General features: G+C 39.3%; 1 long non-coding RNA gene across 1 annotated transcript; it reads right to left on the bottom strand.

The window, feature by feature from the left end:
• LOC309476178 lies at nt 1–17,320 on the bottom strand. The gene is made up of 5 exons (XR_014197950.1): nt 17,200–17,320; nt 15,649–17,112; nt 14,786–15,537; nt 13,739–14,661; nt 1–15 (listed from the first exon to the last, which is right to left on the bottom strand). It is a non-coding gene; the product is annotated as an uncharacterized lncRNA (long non-coding RNA).
• Between the last annotated feature and the right edge of the window lie 1,335 nt (nt 17,321–18,655).

The following is an 18,655-nucleotide window of genomic DNA, read 5'->3' as shown; positions in this document are numbered from 1 at the left end:
AAACCATCAGTGAAGCTCACAGGATGCAGCTGCTGTCAGCAGTATAAGAGCTGATGAGAGGATCATGATTTGAAGTGAATGCAGCTTTATTACTCCTACTGATGCACAAAGCAGATACTCTTCTTTTATATAGAGAGCAAGTATTGAATTTGCATACAGCTCTTCGGTTGTCCAAGATTTTGTGGTTGGTCATTTATTTGGTAGATAATAATTGCTTTCCACAAAAGATGACAACATCTGTGACCACATAAACATGAAGAAAACTGGAAAGATGCATTATAGCACTTTAAGACATTTTTTTAACTTCTAAGACTGTTTGTTTGTTTTAAAGTTGTGTTAAGGTATAATCTTTTTTGCTTGTTTTTTATGAGGTTAAGTGCTCACGGAAGAGATGGGTTTTCAGCTGTCTTTTGTCTATATTGTCAGGGATTCTGCATTCCGGATGAGGGTGGGGAGAGCATTCCACCAGCATGGAACCGTGAATGAGAATGTTCTGGAAAGTGATTTTATGGCTTTCTGTGATGGAATCACGAGACGTCGCTCGATCATAGGCTTCTGGTAGGGATGTAGGCTCGTAGGAGTGAGTGGAAGTAGGAGGGAGCTGAGCCTGTGCTCCCTCCTACTGAGATGCACATCAGTAATGTTTCTTTATAAGGCATGTTTATAAAAGCTACTTAAATGTCCTAACTGAACTAAGGCCTTATCCGGGGGCCCGTTCTTCGTACGTCGCTAACTCACTTAGCTGGATTTGATTGTTGGCGATTAGGCATGATCTTGGATTGTTTGGTTCTTCAACGCTCATCCTGAACTTGCTGTCATAGCAACAGGTGCGCAATCTTAAACCTGCTCGCGAGCAGGCTTATTTCATGGTAACAGGATTAGACTGCGGCTTCATAAGCGGAGCTGATACGGGAAGTCCAGCGCAGCGTGATAGTGCACTTTCAGAGATATATCTTTTTTTCTCGTAACTCGTGAGATTGTCGTTTACATTATTCATTTGTTGGAAACGCACATTTATTTTCGACTTGTCGGAGTCGGGCTTTAACTACAGCACAAACTGTTCCCTTTCGAAAGGGAACTCTACACTACGTCAGAATGACGCTATGGGGAACGCCTCAGGCGTGACAGGTGTCTGAAATCAAATATCAACTCACGGCAATCATGTTGACCGGTGACAGCCCGTGAATCATCAGCTTGATTGATTAACGCGCGACCAGGATGTATAAAAGGGAGCCTTGAAAACATGACAACATCTTTTCGTCTTCAGGGACTGTTTGTCTGTTTAAGAGAATATCGCTTTGAAGAGGCATTAAGAGCACGCACGGCTCTCGAGAGAGCCTCTTGTGCAAACTGTGAGCGTGTTTCATTTGAAGAAACGCTCCGCTCTCGTCTGACCCTTTTTTTCGAGGGAGGAGGGTCAGCATTTGAGCCCTATGGTGCACGCGATCTGTGAAATAATACTGTTGGGTGCGAGGCATTCACAGCCAGCTCCTGAGGGTGCTGGCAGTGTTCATTGAAAATATCTCTGCGCGCGTGCATCCGTGCACTTTCGGATGTTTCAACCTAGCACCTGTTGACTTTCTTCTCGAGGGATGAAAGCCAAATATATTTTACGGCTCGAATCTCGCGTTTGCCTAGGCAGTGTGTAGATTATGAGACCATAAATAATAATAATAATTAAAACAGTATTGTCTGGTGATTATGGCTGCATTTAATTCTATGGAATTAAAATGATGGAATTTTATCTGACTTTAAGAAGTTAGATATTTTAATTCAGCCTACCATCCAGACCGTGTTTCACTTATCCAGTGTTTTTGGCTGCATTTAATTCTGAGGAATTAGAATGATACACTGCAGGTGTACTGTCTGGTCTTTTTGTAAAATGTTTTTGTGCGCAAATAACATTTTCTTTTGTTTGTTTCTCTTACAGACCGCGTCTCCTGTATAGAGTGACTGTCAAGGAGTATTTCCCCCCCCCAAAAAAAATAAATAAATAATTATGTGGTGTTCAGGTTATCAGGTCAGAGGCTTCACCAGGCCTTCCTGAATATGAGCTCCCACATCCTGTGGCAGGCCTCCTCTCCTTGGAGAGTCATTCTGCTGAGGCCTCCATAAATACATGTTCCAACTATATAGTTCGGCAGTTTTGGTCTGTACTCTAGCATGTGTCAGGCTTCCTCTCCTTCGAGAGTTATCCTGCTGAGGCCTCCATGCAAACAGCATTACAGTCGGAGTTGAGGAGTGGCCCCTCCCTCTCTGAGGGGGTGCCTTAGGCCCTTCACTCCATGAGCTCTGATGGTCCTACTATCTGTCAGGCCTCCTCTCCTTCGAGAGTCATCCTGCTGAGGCTTCCATGTGTACAGATGTTGCAGGTAGAGTCTTAGAAGTGGCCCCTCCCCCTCTGGGGAGGTGATTCAGGCCCTTCACTCCTTGAAGCTCTGATATATGTGCCAGGCCTCCTCTCCTTAGAGAGTCATCCTGTTGAAGCCTCCGTATACATAGTTAAGTCTGTAGCATGTGGTAGGCCGCTTCTCAATTGAGAGTCATCCTATTAAGGCCCCATGCAACCAGCTTTGCAGGTGGAGCTGAGAGGTGGCCCCTCCCTCTCTGGGGAAGGTGCTTTAGGCCCTTCGCTCCCTGAGCTCTGGTAGTAAATAAGCTAGTTATCATAGGTATGTGTGTTGGTTTCCTCTCCATTGAGAGTCATCCTGCTGAGACCTCCATATATATACAGTCATATGTGTTAGGCCTCCTCTTATTCAAGAGTCATCCTGTTGAGGCCTCCATGCCAACAGCTTTGTAGATGGAGTTTTAGAAGTGGCCTAGCTATATGTGTTAGGCCTCCTCTCCTTCGAGAGTCATTCTGTTGAGGCCTCCATAGATACAGTGGCCATCATAAGGATGTGTGTCAGGCCTCCTCTCCACTGAGAGTCTTCCTGCTGAGGCCTCCATATTCATAGTTAAGCTGTCTATGGTTAGATATGTGTTAGGCCTCCTCTCCATTGAGAGTATTCCTGCTGAGGCCACCATATACATAGCTAAGCTGTCTATGGTCAGATATGTGTCAGGCCTCCTCTCCACTGAGAGTCTTCCTGCTGAGGCCACCATATACATAGTTAAGCTGTCTATGGTTAGATATGTGTTAGGCCTCCTCTCCATTGAGAGTCTTCCTGCTGAGGCCACCATATACATAGCTAAGCTGTCTATGGTCAGATATGTGTCAGGCCTCCTCTCCACTGAGAGTCTTCCTGCTGAGGCCACCATATACATAGTTAGGCTGTCTATGGTTAGATATGTGTCAGGCCTCCTCTCCACTGAGAGTCTTCCTGCTGAGGCCACCATATACATAGTTAAGCTGTCTATGGTTAGATATGTGTCAGGCCTCCTCTCCACTGAGAGTCTTCCTGCTGAGGCCACCATATACATAGTTAAGCTGTCTATGGTTAGATATGTGTCAGGCCTCCTCTCCATTGAGAGTCTTCCTGCTGAGGCTACCATATTCATAGTTAAGCTGTCTGTGGTTAGATATGTGTCAGGCCTCCTCTCCACTGAGAGTCTTCCTGCTGAGGTCACCATATTCATAGTTAAGCTGTCTATGGTTAGATTGTGTTAGGCCTCCTCTCCATTGAGAGTCTTCCTGCTGAGGCTACCATATACATAGTTAAGCTGTCTATGGTTAGATATGTGTCAGGCCTTCTCTCCACTGAGAGTCTTCCTGCTGAGGCCACCATATACATAGTTTGGCTGTTTATGGTTAGATATATGTGCCAGGCCTCCTCTCTTTCGAGAGTCATCCTGTTGAGGCCTCCATATATACAGTTGGCTGTTTTTGGTTTATACTCTAGCATGTGTCAGGCTTCCTCTCTTTGAGAGTCATCCTGTTGAGGTCTCCATACAAGCAGCATTTGAGTTGAAGTCTGAGAAGTGGGCCCTCCCTCTCTGAGGAGGTGTTTCAAGCCCTTCGCTTCCTGAGCTTTGATTATGGTTGCTAGAAATGTGTTAGGCTTCCTCTCCTTTGAGAGTCATCCTGCTGAGGCCTCCGTATATACAGTTCGGCTTCACTCCCTAAGAGAGTGCAGTAGTTATATTCTAGCATGTCAGGCCTCCTCTCTTTCGAGAGTCATCCTGCTGAGGCTTTCATGCAAACGGTATTGCAGGCAGTAGTTTAGAATAAGGGCCCTCTCAATATTGGAGAGTTGTTTTTAGCCTTTCTCTGTCTGAGCTCTGTATTATGAACTTTTCACTTTGAGAATAAGTTCTGGAGACCATGTTGGTGTAAATGTGCAGGCTTCCTCTGCTCTCTAGTCGTCCTGTGGAGGCTGCCGCTTCCTTTAGGTACTAAACAGGTTGTTGGCTTCAGCATTAAGTGTGATAGCCTCCCTGGCATGGGGGTCGTTTTTGGTCCCCCCCGAAAGGGTCAGAGGCCTCAATAGGCTCTCCTGAGTATAAGCACCCACATACAGTGGTTATCAGGTTATAGGCCTCACCAGGCCTTCCTGAATATAGCTAACCCACATGTTGTGGTTATCAGGTCAGAGGCCTCACCAGGCCTTCCTGAAGTTGAGCTAACTCATACTGTATGTGTTTTCACTCAGCATGGTTTTCAGGTTGTAGGCCTCTCCAGGCCTCCCTGGAGTTTAGTTCCAACATATTTTGAGTTTCCACTTAAGGTGGTCTTCTGGTAACAGGTAGTAGGCCTCTCCAGGCCTCTCTGTAAGTGAACTCTCATGAACTTCCTTAGGCCCTCACAGGCCTCCTCAGTGGTTTGAAACACAAACACTGGGTAGATCCGTGGATCGAGTAGAGAAACTCCCCTCGCTGGCAAGGGTTGTAAAGCACTATGCTGAGTTATACTCTCCGGGATATCCCGCATTTCAGTCCTAGGTCCTCAAAGACCTCCTCAGTGTTTTGAAATACAAACACTGGGTAGATCCGTGGATCGAGTAGAGAAACTCCCCTCGCTGGCAAGGGTTGTAAAGCACTATGCTGAGTCATACTCTCCAGGATGTCCCGTCTCTGAGATCCGGGCTGAGTGGTTCACTGCCTGCTTCGCAGTCCCTTGGGTTGGATGCCTTTCTAAGGCAAGTGTCCAGAGGCTCTGTCTTCGGACAGACAGGAAGTGGCCAGACTTAGTGTCTTATGTAGTGACACCAGGTCAGGCCTGCCTGGTGGCATTTCAGGTGGCACGTTCCCCTGAATAGTGACTGGCTGGGGTTCCCTCGGGTCCCCTAGCCACATTCCCTAGAAGGGGACCCTTTCTAGTTTTTGAATTGTGGTCCTAGGCCTTTGAGCTGGCCCAGGTAGACCTTCCTTTAAATCTGTGGAGGTTTTGCTGTGGTATCCTTTAGCTTGGGCTATGACCGTAGGGAATGCTGTCACTGACAGCCCAGTGTGACCTGAGGGCATGCACTCCCCTTAGCATGGTGGCGTTGGTATATCGTTCCCCATAGCGTCATTCTGACGTAGTGTAGAGTTCCCTTTCGAAAGGGAACGTCTCAGGTTACGACTGTAACCTATGTTCCCTGAGAACAGGGAACGAGACACTACGTCTTCCTGCCATGCCTCGGGGCCTGCCTGCAACAGTCCCTTCAGACGATAGGATGTTGTCATGTTTTCAAGGCTCCCTTTTATACATCCTGGTCGCGCGTTAATCAATCAAGCTGATGATTCACGGGCTGTCACCGGTCAACATGATTGCCGTGAGTTGATATTTGATTTCAGACACCTGTCACGCCTGAGGCGTTCCCCATAGCGTCATTCTGACGTAGTGTCTCGTTCCCTGTTCTCAGGGAACATAGGTTACAGTCGTAACCTGAGACGTTTGCATTGCCCTAAGATTATTTGCGTCTCTTTCCTTTACACTATTGGAGATGCAGAGAACTTGATGGAAAGTGCTGTCTGTCGTGTCATTCGGAGTTTACCCGGCGCTTTTAGGTTTAAAAAACAGTTTTAGTTTTTTTGTGGCATTTCCAAGCCACTTAAGACCCAATGTTGTAAAGCATTTTTTTTAGGCTTTTTTTTAGCTTTTTATGAAGATCATGCAATCATGACCATGCCGATTACAGATATGTCACTCAGGCTTCACTAACGTGACTGGTACCATATATAGCTAGACCATAGGCTGCCATCAAGGCCTCAATGAAGGGGATTATGTGAACAGAAAGGGGATTCACAATGTAAATGTGCAGCCCAGTTACTATTGTGATTCTTAATATTCCAGATTAGTAATATTATATCAAATTTTAAAAAAAAGGCAGTTGACTAAAATCTTCCATATCACAAATGTGAAAGCAAAATGGCCAGGATCTGTGCATGACTTAAGAATTTTCAGAGATTCACATTTATTGAAAGTGGTAAGGAAAGTTCCACAATTAAATATCAACCTCACTGTATTACATACACTTATGCTGATCCTAACAGAACTGCATTTTTCCATAGGTGGTTATGACATGTTCCTGCCTGCAGACAGGTGTTTTATGACCCCATTCCCTGACCCAAACCAGTTACAATGCAGCTCCAGCCAGGACAAGGGCACAATGAAATGAACTTAAAGGGAAGATTTCAGTGTCTGATAAGTCTGAGGGTTGCACACCTGACAGGGCCTGTGACATTGTTGCATGTGCCATATTACACAACATTGCCAAAAAAAACCAAACACTTTTCATTAAATGTTTAATAAAAGACAAATATGCTTAGTTCCTTGAGTTTTATTTCAATTGTTCTTTGTAAAGAAAAGCCAGTGTTCAAATGCCTGCAACATCAGATATTAGACACATGCCTCATGCAACAAATAAAAAGGAAAAGTTGGCTATACACTGCCCACCTGTAGGCCTACTGTATGTCTCCTCTGTCTGTGCAGACTCTTCTGTAGGCCTTTCTGTAGATGTGGAATCCTGCAACTTATATTGCAGCCATAAAGCATACAAGTATAAATTAAGTAAAGTTATTTATGCACTTGCAGGTAGGCTAGTTCATCCATATGACAGTTATCTGAGAGGGTTTATTCACTGTCCAGTGCAATGGAAACAAATGGACATTACAAAGTATTATACTTTCTTTACTTTGGAAAGTTAGAAAATGTCCACTTACTGCACATATTTCAGCCACCACTTTATTGGGAACAGATACAAGTGTTGGTGTATTATGTAAAGGTGCACAAAAGAGGATAAAAAATAAAAAAATATTTTTACATTAACATAAGTTAAAAGCAATTCATCATTACTCAAGATTTAACAGTTGAAATGACTATACGGCCTTAATTTAATGCAGCAAAAATTATTTTACAGTGTAGGCTACTAAGATCTTTTTCTTTTTCTTTTTTTGCCTTTTTCTTGGTTGCTTTTATTAACAGACAACCATTTATTTAACAGTGCCTTTTATAAAAGAGACTATAATATAGGCTAACTAAAAATTACCATTATGTAGAATATTTTTGTACTTCACTTTTATTTGTTTTGATGTTCTAGTGTGGTGACTCTGACATTACAATGAACAAAGTAATTATGTAATTATTAAAATACAAATATATAGGCTAATAACGTGATAAAATACATCTAACATGGCCACTTCTAACGGATTTAAATTGTCTGCTACTTTTTGCCAGCCCTCTCTCCTGGCTTTTGCAGACTTTGAGGTGTTCCCTGGCGTTTTAATTAAACATTAAAATTCCGAATAAACTTGGACTATTAGTTCTTGCTCTGCTGACCCCTGGTTCACACCGGATGCGGAAGCGTCGCGGAACGGAAAATCACGCGCGGTCCGGCGCCTGCCTGTTCACACTAGACGCGTATTCTCCGCGGCGGTCGACAAGCGCTTCTGCTCAGTTGTTGTTTATTCAGAGCCATTTTTTTACATCATGGGTAAGTAAATAACCTCATAAAATGAATACACCATGTTTCTGTAACCAAGAAGTTTGTACACTTCTTGTATTAATACTTTTTGTTAATACTCGCGGTATTTTAATTTGAAAATTGCTTATATTTTGACAACTGACCGGATGTCTCGTGTTTCTTGGTGTGACTTCCTGCCGGAATGGACGCGAATCACTCGCGGCTCGCGCAAAAAATAGACCAGACGCCGAAACTGGCGCTCCACGGCGCGGGCCGGCCGCGGCGCTCCGCGTCTGGTGTGAACGACACCATAGGTTAACATGGGCGCCGAAAGGAAGCGGCCTCCGTTCCGCGCCGCTTCGGCGTCGCTTCGGCGGCCGGTGTGAATGGGCCGTGAGGAGAAAAACTGAGCGCGCCCTTTGGCCACGCTGAGCAGCCAATAGCAGCGTTGCTGATCATTGTTTCTACTATCGATACATATCCCCTTTTAAACCAGCGCATGAACGCGCAATTATCTCACTAACTCAATCCAGCGATACTAATCATAACTGGCAGGTGTGTTCGAAGAACCTAATTAGCCAGATCATGATTACCACGATGATATCATCTTGGATGTCTCATTTGATCTCGGATGTTCTAAGCAACGTACGAAGAACGGGCCCCTGGCTTAATCTAAGCCCTGTCTGTGAAACCAAGTCTAAATCAGCAGTCTTAAGGTAGCTTAACCATTAAAATATGTTCTTGTGTTTGTGTGTTTGTAAAAACAAAACAAAAACAAAAGGTTTTTCTTTGTTTCTTTGACTCTTTTATTTTTTTTTTTTTTTTTATTTATTTGTGAAAATTATCTGAAAATAATCATCTTTGATCAATGCAATAGGCGTATATAGATTTTACACACACACAAAATCCATACATAAAAAGAAAGCAAAGAAAAAAACAAAAGTTAATTTAGTGATGCTCAAAACAGTCCGATAAGACTGCTTGTCGAGCGCCACTGCTTGGAAATGCAACAGTACATCTGGATCATAAGTGAAGTCAACAGGAAAGGAAGTGGTTTTTGTATTGCTTTGACCCTGAACTCATTCACAGTGACTCTCTAGCACAGTAATACACAGCAGTGTCTTCAGTCTTGAGGCTGTTCATCTGTAGATACAGTTTACTGCTGGAGTCATCTCTGGACACTGTGAACCTTCCCTGGACTGACTGGGAATAGTAGATCTGATTGGATGTGCCAATAGTTGCAACCCATTCCAGGCCTTTACCGTGACCCTGTCTCACCACAGCAGCCCAGTAGTCGCTGAATGTAAATCCAGAGGCGGTACAGACCAGCCGAAAAGATTCACCAGGTCTTTTTACCTCAGCCTGAGACTGAGTGAAGGTCTGACAATGGATATCTGTGGAAGAGAGAGAAAAAAAACTTAAGAGTCAGCAAAATGTAAACTTGCTAAAATTAAATATGCATTGATAAATTATTATTTATGAATGAGTTACAGACCATGTAAAAACAGAAATATCAGAATTGAACTGATTATTGATGTCATTGCTGATTATTGCTGCTCCTCTAGGAACCACATACAGTCAGTGAACACAGACACACTCCATGGTACAAAGCACTTATGGGAAATATGCATCACAGTTTTGCATAAACTCCTCCCCCAGTCTTTCATTGCTTGTTACCTTTGTTTATGAAAAACAGAAATTTGTAATATAATATATATGTGTGTCCTGCGTGAAACTGATCTTGTTTTTATTGAGTATTTAATATCACTGCTACCACCACTGCAAAGATATCCCAGCCATTCCAGTGCTTTTCCAGTGGGTTGACGTATCCAGTGAATGCAATAGCTTGATTCTGAAATCCTGCAGGAGATGGAGAATGACTCTTAAGGTTCTCGTCAACACTAGACCCATTAATACTAACACTAACTATTCTATATATCTATTTAATAATAATAAATAAATAACACCTTGCTAAATGTATACTGAGCAAACTGTCACAGCAATTATATATTGTTACCCTATTGTTGGTTTGGTCACTTCTATTGTTCTCCTCATTTGAATAAAAAGTGCCTGCTAAATGATGAAATGTAAATGTAAGTTATGAAGCCCATTTTATTGCTTTAGAATTTAAATAAATTATCAGTGAAGCTCATGCAAGCAGTGTAAGAGCTAATGAGAGGATCATGATTTGAAGTGAACGCAGCTTTATTACTCCTATAGATCTACAAAGTAGATACTTCTCTTTTGTATAAAGAACAAGTAGAAAAATTGCATTCAGCTCTTCAGTTGTCCAAGATGTTGCGATTGTCATTTATTTGGTATAGTTGCTTTCCACATAAAATAACAACATATGTGACCAAATAAACAGATGAGGGAAACATGAAAGACAGATTATAAGCACTTTAATGCATTTTGTTAACATTTAAGATTGTTTAATAAACATATATTTTAACTTGTCTGTTGGGTTCATCTGATTCCAGTGTCTAATGAAAGTATTGGTAAAATAAGTGTAGGTAGAAATATTCATCAATCATTTTATGGAGAACTGTAAAATCCTCAAGTTCCTCAAGAATTTCACATGGTTCACACAAAGTTGCATGTCCAAAATTCTGTATTTTGTATCTAGTGAGAATTGTGTGTTTTTTTATTTTTTTATTCAAAACACTGAACTATTTGCTGTATAGTTGCAAATTCCTTCTAATTTCTTTCCATGTGAAGTTAAACTTCAGGGCTCTTGATGATACACAGCTGTTAACCTGTGCTGCCATTCAAACGCAAACTGTGGGTTTCATAGAACCCTATAACAGTGCTTCACTCAATTTTAAAGAACTTTTTAATCCAAAAAGGTTCTATATAAGGAGATTATTAAATAAAAATTGATAAAGTACGTTCATGAGCTGTTTAATTCATAAAATGTAATTATATATATAAAAAAAATGTATGCATTAAAATGACATCCAAAATTATCCCATGATGGGAACCTCTAAAAGGTTAGCGCCTGCAAAATCCTTTAAGGAGAGTGTATGATGCCAGATGATTGCCAGTGATCAAAAAATGTAGGAGTGTGATTTTTGAATTTATGAAGTAATTTATTAAGTTTACTGGGTTTGTAGAACACAGATACACATGCAGTTCTGTCTGCACCAAATAGTGCAAAATGTCTAATGCAACAGCCTGATCTCACACACGAAACGTACATATTTAGACGTAAATAAAAACGATCCAATTCGTATATATATTTACGTATTATAGTGACTTTTACGTATCATATGGACGTTATTTCAGGTTCGATACGTATCTATATTTACGTATTACAACTTAAAATACGTATAGATTCAACGTATATCCATAAATGCATTTATACAGCCTGGTCTCATTGTCAAAGATAGAAAACGTAAAATATTAACGAATCTTTCATATCATTAAATCTGTATAATTTACCTTTTACCGTTTTATAGATAAATGGAAGATCCCTTAACCCCACTCCCAAAGCTAAACATAACGTTACCCATTTTATACAGAATATAAAAAGGACAAAACGTACAGAGATGTGTAGGGAAATGGCAATTTTATTAACAATATAGCATTAAAAGATTTTTTTAGCAGCTAATCCTACTCCTACCCCTAAACCTACCCATAACAATTTCTTAAAACTAACGTTACATAGGCTACAATTATGAAGAAAAATTACAACATACGTGTAATCACAATAATTTATTTATTGCGAAAATGTCAAAACCGGTACCAAAAGTCGTTCACATGACGATGTGTTGCAGTCACAGTCCTCTCTTTCAGTATAATAGTTTTGAATGAGGTACAGAGCAGAATTTAAGTTATTAATCCATGAAAATGTTAATCCGGCTTCGCTCTGTGTGAAGGCGCGCGCGCTTCTCCATTTCAAATGTAGTTTACCGACTGAAATACGGCATGTCGCAATCTGTGGCGAGAGCCAATGAGCGTTTGATATCACTGCCGTAAAACATGTCGTAACGCTTCTTGAGGGCGCAATTTTTGAATTTGAATTCATCACGAGCGCGGAATTTGACAGTTACGGACTGCGCTGCTGTGGTAGCCTGTGAAATGGAAATGAAGATCACTCACTGGATAAAGGGCTGAATTTGGATCTCTTTCTTGCAAACGTATGGATTCTAAAGATTTGGATTATAATATCAAGCTAATAAAATGTATGTCTTTTGTGAATTTATGTTGGGTTTTGGTGTATTATTGTTCTATTGGAGAAAACGCATTTTGTGTCTCACTGTAAATAAACTTAATATTACAAAGTGGTTAAACGATTAAATAAGGTATTTTTAAGGTTTTAAAGTGTATTCTTGTGTAACTGCATGTAGGCTAATCCTCCGAAACGAGTTTGCAGCAGAAGGCACGAACAGAGCGAATGGTTATTAGCCTATTTCTTGAGTAAACTGCATTTAATAATAATAAATGCGACTGAAAACGTAATTGATAAGACATTTGAATGCAATAGAGTCAAAACATTAATGCCACGATTTTAATATGCATAAATAAGAATACGTAGCCTACAAATATGTACGTCGGTAGAGTTGTTCATACGTAAATAATTTACGTTTTTGTGCTGTTAATACGTAAATATTTTACGTTTTAGTGCTGTAAATACGTCAGTATTATACGTTTCTGTGTGTATAAAACGTAAGTAAATGTACGTATGGTAGAATTACACTTTACGTAAAAATACACACGTATTCTCATGAGATCACGAATGTACCAAGATTGAAGCTGAACAGCAGAAGTAGATTAATGATGCAGCAGTCACATAGCACCTGAAGAAAGACATATTATAAAATGCAAATAAATGATAAATGAAATATTCAAGAAACTTGTATTATATTCAGTTTGTGTATTTCCAAACAATCTGGTATGGAGAAAATATAAGAATTATTGCACATGTCCCCAGACAATTCGTGGCACTGTGTTTTCCGTGCACAATAATATACCGCTGAGTCCTCAGTCTGAAAGTTTTGACCTCGTAAGAAAACTGTGTTGCTGGAAGTTTCAGCTGTGAAGCTGATCTTATTCTTCATTGTGTTGCTGGTGCCTGTATCACCAGAACTACAGAACCAGCCTATCCATTCCATCGCTTTTCCAGTTGACGTATCCAGTTGGTACAGCCTCCTGACGCTGAATATCCTGAAATCTTGCAGCCGATGGAAAATGATTCCCCAGGTTTTACCACCATTAGAGCAGGCTGATTCAACTCAATGCAATTACCACCTGGGAATATCCATTTAAAAAATATTGTCATTGATTGAATTGAGTTATGCACATTGTCACTCTCAAAATTAACCTGGACTGATTGTATTTTAAAGGACAAGCATCTGAAATACATTAATAAAACAGTATAGTGTTACAGTGTTGATTCTGATACTCACTGAGCGCAGTAGATAAAATCATCACCAATAATATAAAGTACATGATTCTATCTGTCTGAAGTCTCTCAGATGGGACCTGTGACTCTCCACCACAGGACTTGAAAAGCTCTTTATTGTGTCTGTATGCTCCTGTTTACATAAGGAAGGAGATTTGCATCTATGCTTTTTATTGAACAAATTAAATTAAAATGACAACCCTAAAATAAAAATGTCCCTAAATAAAAATGACAACATTGAAGTCTATTTTGCTTATTATAAATGAGTACAAGGATGATAAATCTAATTATAGAAATTCCATCTGTCATTATTCAGCACATGAACAATTTACAGATCTCAACGCAGCACTACAGAAATACAATTTTTGTGTAGCCTACTTTTAATCTTTTTCCTTTTTAAATAAATGGGCAAACATATCCTGTGGCACTTATTGCATTGATCAAAGCTGTTAATTAACTGATATTTTACAAAATAAATTATTAAATATACTTTTTATAAACACACTGTAACAGATCGGTGGCTGTAATGAGCGCACAACGCAGGAGAATCCGAGCAGTAATTTACAAAATCCAACAGAATCATGTAGGAAACACAGGATCAACAAGAATGCACAACCATGTAAATCAAAAATCACGTAATACACATGTGCATGGCGCCACAGTTTTCACATAGGCCTATTTGCATTTTTGTAGTTTACACTGAGATGATAACTGTATCATTTTCAAAAACTTGCACTTTCAAACGCATTTTCAAATGGCCCTTAAAACGTGTTGTCGTGTTGTTAGTTGAAAACGGTGTCGTGTAAACGGCCCCAAAGGAAAAAGGGAATACAGAAACTACACTGAAACAGAGCATACATGTGACACACAAAGTCGAGAACCGATTTTATGATGAAGCTACTCTAAGGCTGCTGTTGTATGAAGAATTATTTATGTTTCTTCAGACTTTCATCTTGGTCAAGAAGACAAAAGTTCATTGAGTGATCCTCAAAAAAGGCAACTAAGACTGCGTGGCAAGAGTGCCACCTCTTGGAAATACAACAGTACATCTGGATCATAAGTGAAGTCAACAGGAAAGGAAGTGGTTTTTGTATTGCTTTGACCCTGAACTCATTCACAGTAACTCTCTAGCACAGTAATACACAGCAGTGTCTTCAGTCTTGAGGCTGTTCATCTGTAGATACAGTTTACTGCTGGAGTCATCTCTGGACACTGTGAACCTTCCCTGGACTGACTGGGAATAGTAGATAGGAGAACTGGATGTGCCAATAGTTGCAACCCATTCCAGTCCTTTACCGTGACCCTGTCTCACCACAGCAGCCCAGGAGCTGCTGAATGTAAATCCAGAGGCGGTACAGACCAGCCGAAAAGATTCACCTGGTCTTTTTACCTCAGCCTGAGACTGAGTGAAGGTCTGACAATGGATATCTGTGGAAGAGAGAGAAAAAAGACTAAAAAGTGAGAAAGATGTAAAACTATAAAAAAAAAAAAAAAAATGACCTGTTGTAGTGTGCTTTCTAAAATTATTGTTATTATTTAGAAATTAACAAACCATGTAAAAGTAGTAATATCAGGACAATAATCGAACTGATTATTGTTGTCATTGCTGTTTGATTCTCGTCTACAGGAACCACATACAGTCAGTGAACACGAACACGCAGAAATATACATCACAGTTTTGCATGAACTCCTCCTCCAGTCTGTCAATGCTTGTTTGACAGATGAAAAACTATGTGTATGAAAAACAGGATGTTGTATACACAAATAAATAATAAATGAAGACCATATGCATAATGAAAGAGCATAATGGTACTACATAAAGTAAGCAAAAAAAATTAGTTGCATAAATGTCATAAAGGTTAAATGATTATGGCTATTTTATATTTTTAAAGGTTTTTTTTTTTTATTGATGAAAAGTGTTGATAGATGGATATGTGATGAGGGATGGTATATCTGATTGATGTGTTCAGGTTTTTGTACAGAACTGTGTCTTGTTCAGTCACTGTGTCTGTCTTGCACAGTAATACACAGCAGTGTCTTCAGCCTGAAAATTATTTCCCTGCAGAAACACTGTGTTTTTGGACGTGTCCTGTGTGAAACTGATCTTGTTTTTTATGGAGTCTTTAATATCACTGCCACCACCACTGCAAAGATATCCCAGCCATTCCAGTGCTTTTCCAGTGGGTTGACGTATTCAGTGAATACAATAGCTTGATTCTGAAATCCTGCAGGAGATGGAGAATGACTCTTGAGGTTTCACAACCAAAGATGGAGGTTGAGTGAGCTCGACACAGTTAACACCACCTGAAAATAACAACGGAAGAATGTGTTATTAATTATGCCTCAAAACTTCTGTTAACAGTTATAAAGCTTATTTCATTCCCTTAGTATAAATAAACCATCAGTGAAGCTCACAGGATGCAGCTGCTGTCAGCAGTATAAGAGCTGATGAGAGGATCATGATTTGAAGTGAATGCAGCTTTATTACTCCTACTGATGCACAAAGCAGATACTCTTCTTTTATATAGAGAGCAAGTATTGAATTTGCATACAGCTCTTCGGTTGTCCAAGATTTTGTGATTGGTCATTTATTTGGTAATAATTGCTTTCCACAAAAGATGACAATATCTGTGACCACATAAACATGAAGAAAACTGGAAAGATGCATTATAGCACTTTAAGACATTTTTAACTTCTAAGACTGTTTGTTTGTTTTAAAGTTTTGTTAAGGTATAATCTTATCTCTCAAGTGTAATAAAAGCATTGGTAAATAAATCTGCTGTAGTTAAAAAAATATTCTTCAAAAGTTATTTTTAGTTACAGTCTGTTGTCTATAGGATAATTATTTTACCAATACTTTCATTACACTCCTGACAGACAAGTTACATAAAGAAGTGTTTGAATAATGGATGAAGTACATTATATATTCTTACATTACTTAAAATATTGCCCACCGGTTTCACAGACAAGGCTTAAGCCTATATAGTGCCAGACTAAAATTCATGTTTGAGCTGTTTTAACAGAAAGCAACTTGCACTGACATATCTTAAAATATGTCACTGCCATTATTTTATCTCAAGATGCACACCAGTAATGTTTTTTTATAAGGTATGTTTATAAAAAGCTACTTAAATGTCCTAACTGAACTAAGGCCTGTCAGTGAAACCAGGTCTAAATCAGCAGTCTAAAGGTAGCTTAACCATTAAAATATGTTCTTGTGTTTGTGTTTTTGTAAAAACAAAACAAAAATAAAAGTATTATTTATTTTATTTATTTTTCAAAAATAAATAAATATATATTTGAAAAATATCTGTCAATTATTATCTTTGATCAATGCAATAGGCATATATTTTACACACACACACACACACACACACACACACACAAAATCCATACATAAAAAGTAAGCAAAGAAAAAACTAAAGTTAATTTAGTGATGCTCAAAACAGTCCGATAAGACTGCTTGTCGAGCACCACTGCTTGGAAATGCAACAGTACATCTGGATCATAAGTGAAGTCAACAGGAAAGGAAGTGGTTTTTGTATTGCTTTGACCCTGAACTCATTCACAGTGACTCTCTAGCACAGTAATACACAGCAGTGTCTTCAGTCTTGAGGCTGTTCATCTGTAGATACAGTTTACTGCTGGAGTCATCTCTGGACACTGTGAACCTTCCCTGGACTGACTGGGAATAGTAGATAGGAGAACTGGATGTGCTGATGTATGCAATCCATTCCAGTCCTTTACCGTGACCCTGTCTCACCACAGCAGCCCGGTAGTCGCTGAATGTAAATCCAGAGGCGGTACAGACCAGCCGAAAAGATTCACCAGGTCTTTTTACCTCAGCCTGAGACTGAGTGAAGGTCTGACAATGGATATCTGTGGAAGACAGAGGAGAGCAAAATGTAAAACTTGCAAAAAATATATAAGCATTCATAAATTATTATTTAAGAATGAGTTACAGACCATGTACAAATAGGAATAAGAGGAGTGAATTGATTATTGTTGTCATTGCTGATTGATTCACCTCTACATACAGTCAGTGAACACCGACACACTCCAAAGGTACAGTGCAAGTCATGGGAAATATACATCATAGTTTTGCATGAACTCCTCCTCCTGTCTATCATTGCTTGTTTGTACCTATTTATGAAAAACAGAAATTTGTAAAAATATAACTGGCCTAAATTAAGTAAGCAAAATTATATTTGTGTTTATGAAATGTATGATGTTGCCTACATTTTTAATTATTGTCGTTTTTTTTTTATATTTTAAAGCATAATTGGATGGATGGATGGATGGATGGATGGATGGATGGATGGATGGATGGATGGATGGCAGTAGTATGTATGTATTCAAGTTTTCGTATAGAGCTGTCTTGTTCAGTCAGAGCACTGTAAAAAATATCTAACCTCTCCAAGTCAAAATTTTCTAGTGACTGGTCACATCTAAATTTTTAAATTGGCCCACGTGCAATTCTTGTTGCAATAGTCTGTTAACATTGGCTCAGTGAGAAATAATACGTCAGACTATTTGAAAAATTTAGATGTGATCAGTCACTAGAAATGTTTGACTTGGGGATGTTTTTTTTTTTTTTGGAGAAGAAAAGACACATGTTAACTGCAAAAGAATTAAGAATTAAGGTGAAGAATTTAGTGTGAAACCATCAGGAACCATTTAATCTCCAGTGCCACCATTTTCCAGAACTCCAACCTACCTGGAGTCTCCAGAAGAGCAAGGTGTCAGGATCTCAAAGACTTAGGTTAGGTAAAGAATCCTAAAAATGTACTCCCTCTTAACAAGAATCACAAGCTGAAGTGTAGTAAAATACATGAAGACTGATATATATATATATATATATATATATATATATATATATATATATATATATATATATATATATATATATATATATATATATATATAGGCTTTATAGACAGATAGATTGAGAGTGACTCTTGAAGGACCAGCACCACATCCTCTTGTACCACTGTTTGAAGAATTCATCTTCCAGAATCTGACAGTAAGTTTTGGGAGTTCATTTTTAGTCCATCTCCTACCCTGAAGTCCATTTTGCAGAGATGGACTAAAAATGAACTCCCAAAACTTACTGTCAGATTCTGGAAGATGAATTCTTCAAACAGTGGTACAAGAGGATGTGGTGCTGGTCCTTCAAGAGTCACTCTCAATCTGTTTTAAATGGCGTTGCGTTTTGGAACCAAACTCTTCATATATATATCATATAATATGTTTGAATAAATTTGCAGTGAAGTGTTTATGAAAACTACCTCATCTGTAACTGAGTTGTATACAAACATTTCAGCTTTTATTTGAGTCTAAATATTATATTTGGAAATAAATAGCAGTTGAGTATAATAGCTCTGTTGTTCATTTTAAACTCTTATATTATAGTGTACCAAGT

This window comes from Leuciscus leuciscus (assembly GCF_965113295.1).
Source record: "Leuciscus leuciscus genome assembly, chromosome: 1".
Lineage (NCBI taxonomy): Eukaryota > Metazoa > Chordata > Actinopteri > Cypriniformes > Leuciscidae > Leuciscus > Leuciscus leuciscus.
This window is presented reverse-complemented; position numbering and strand designations above follow the sequence as displayed.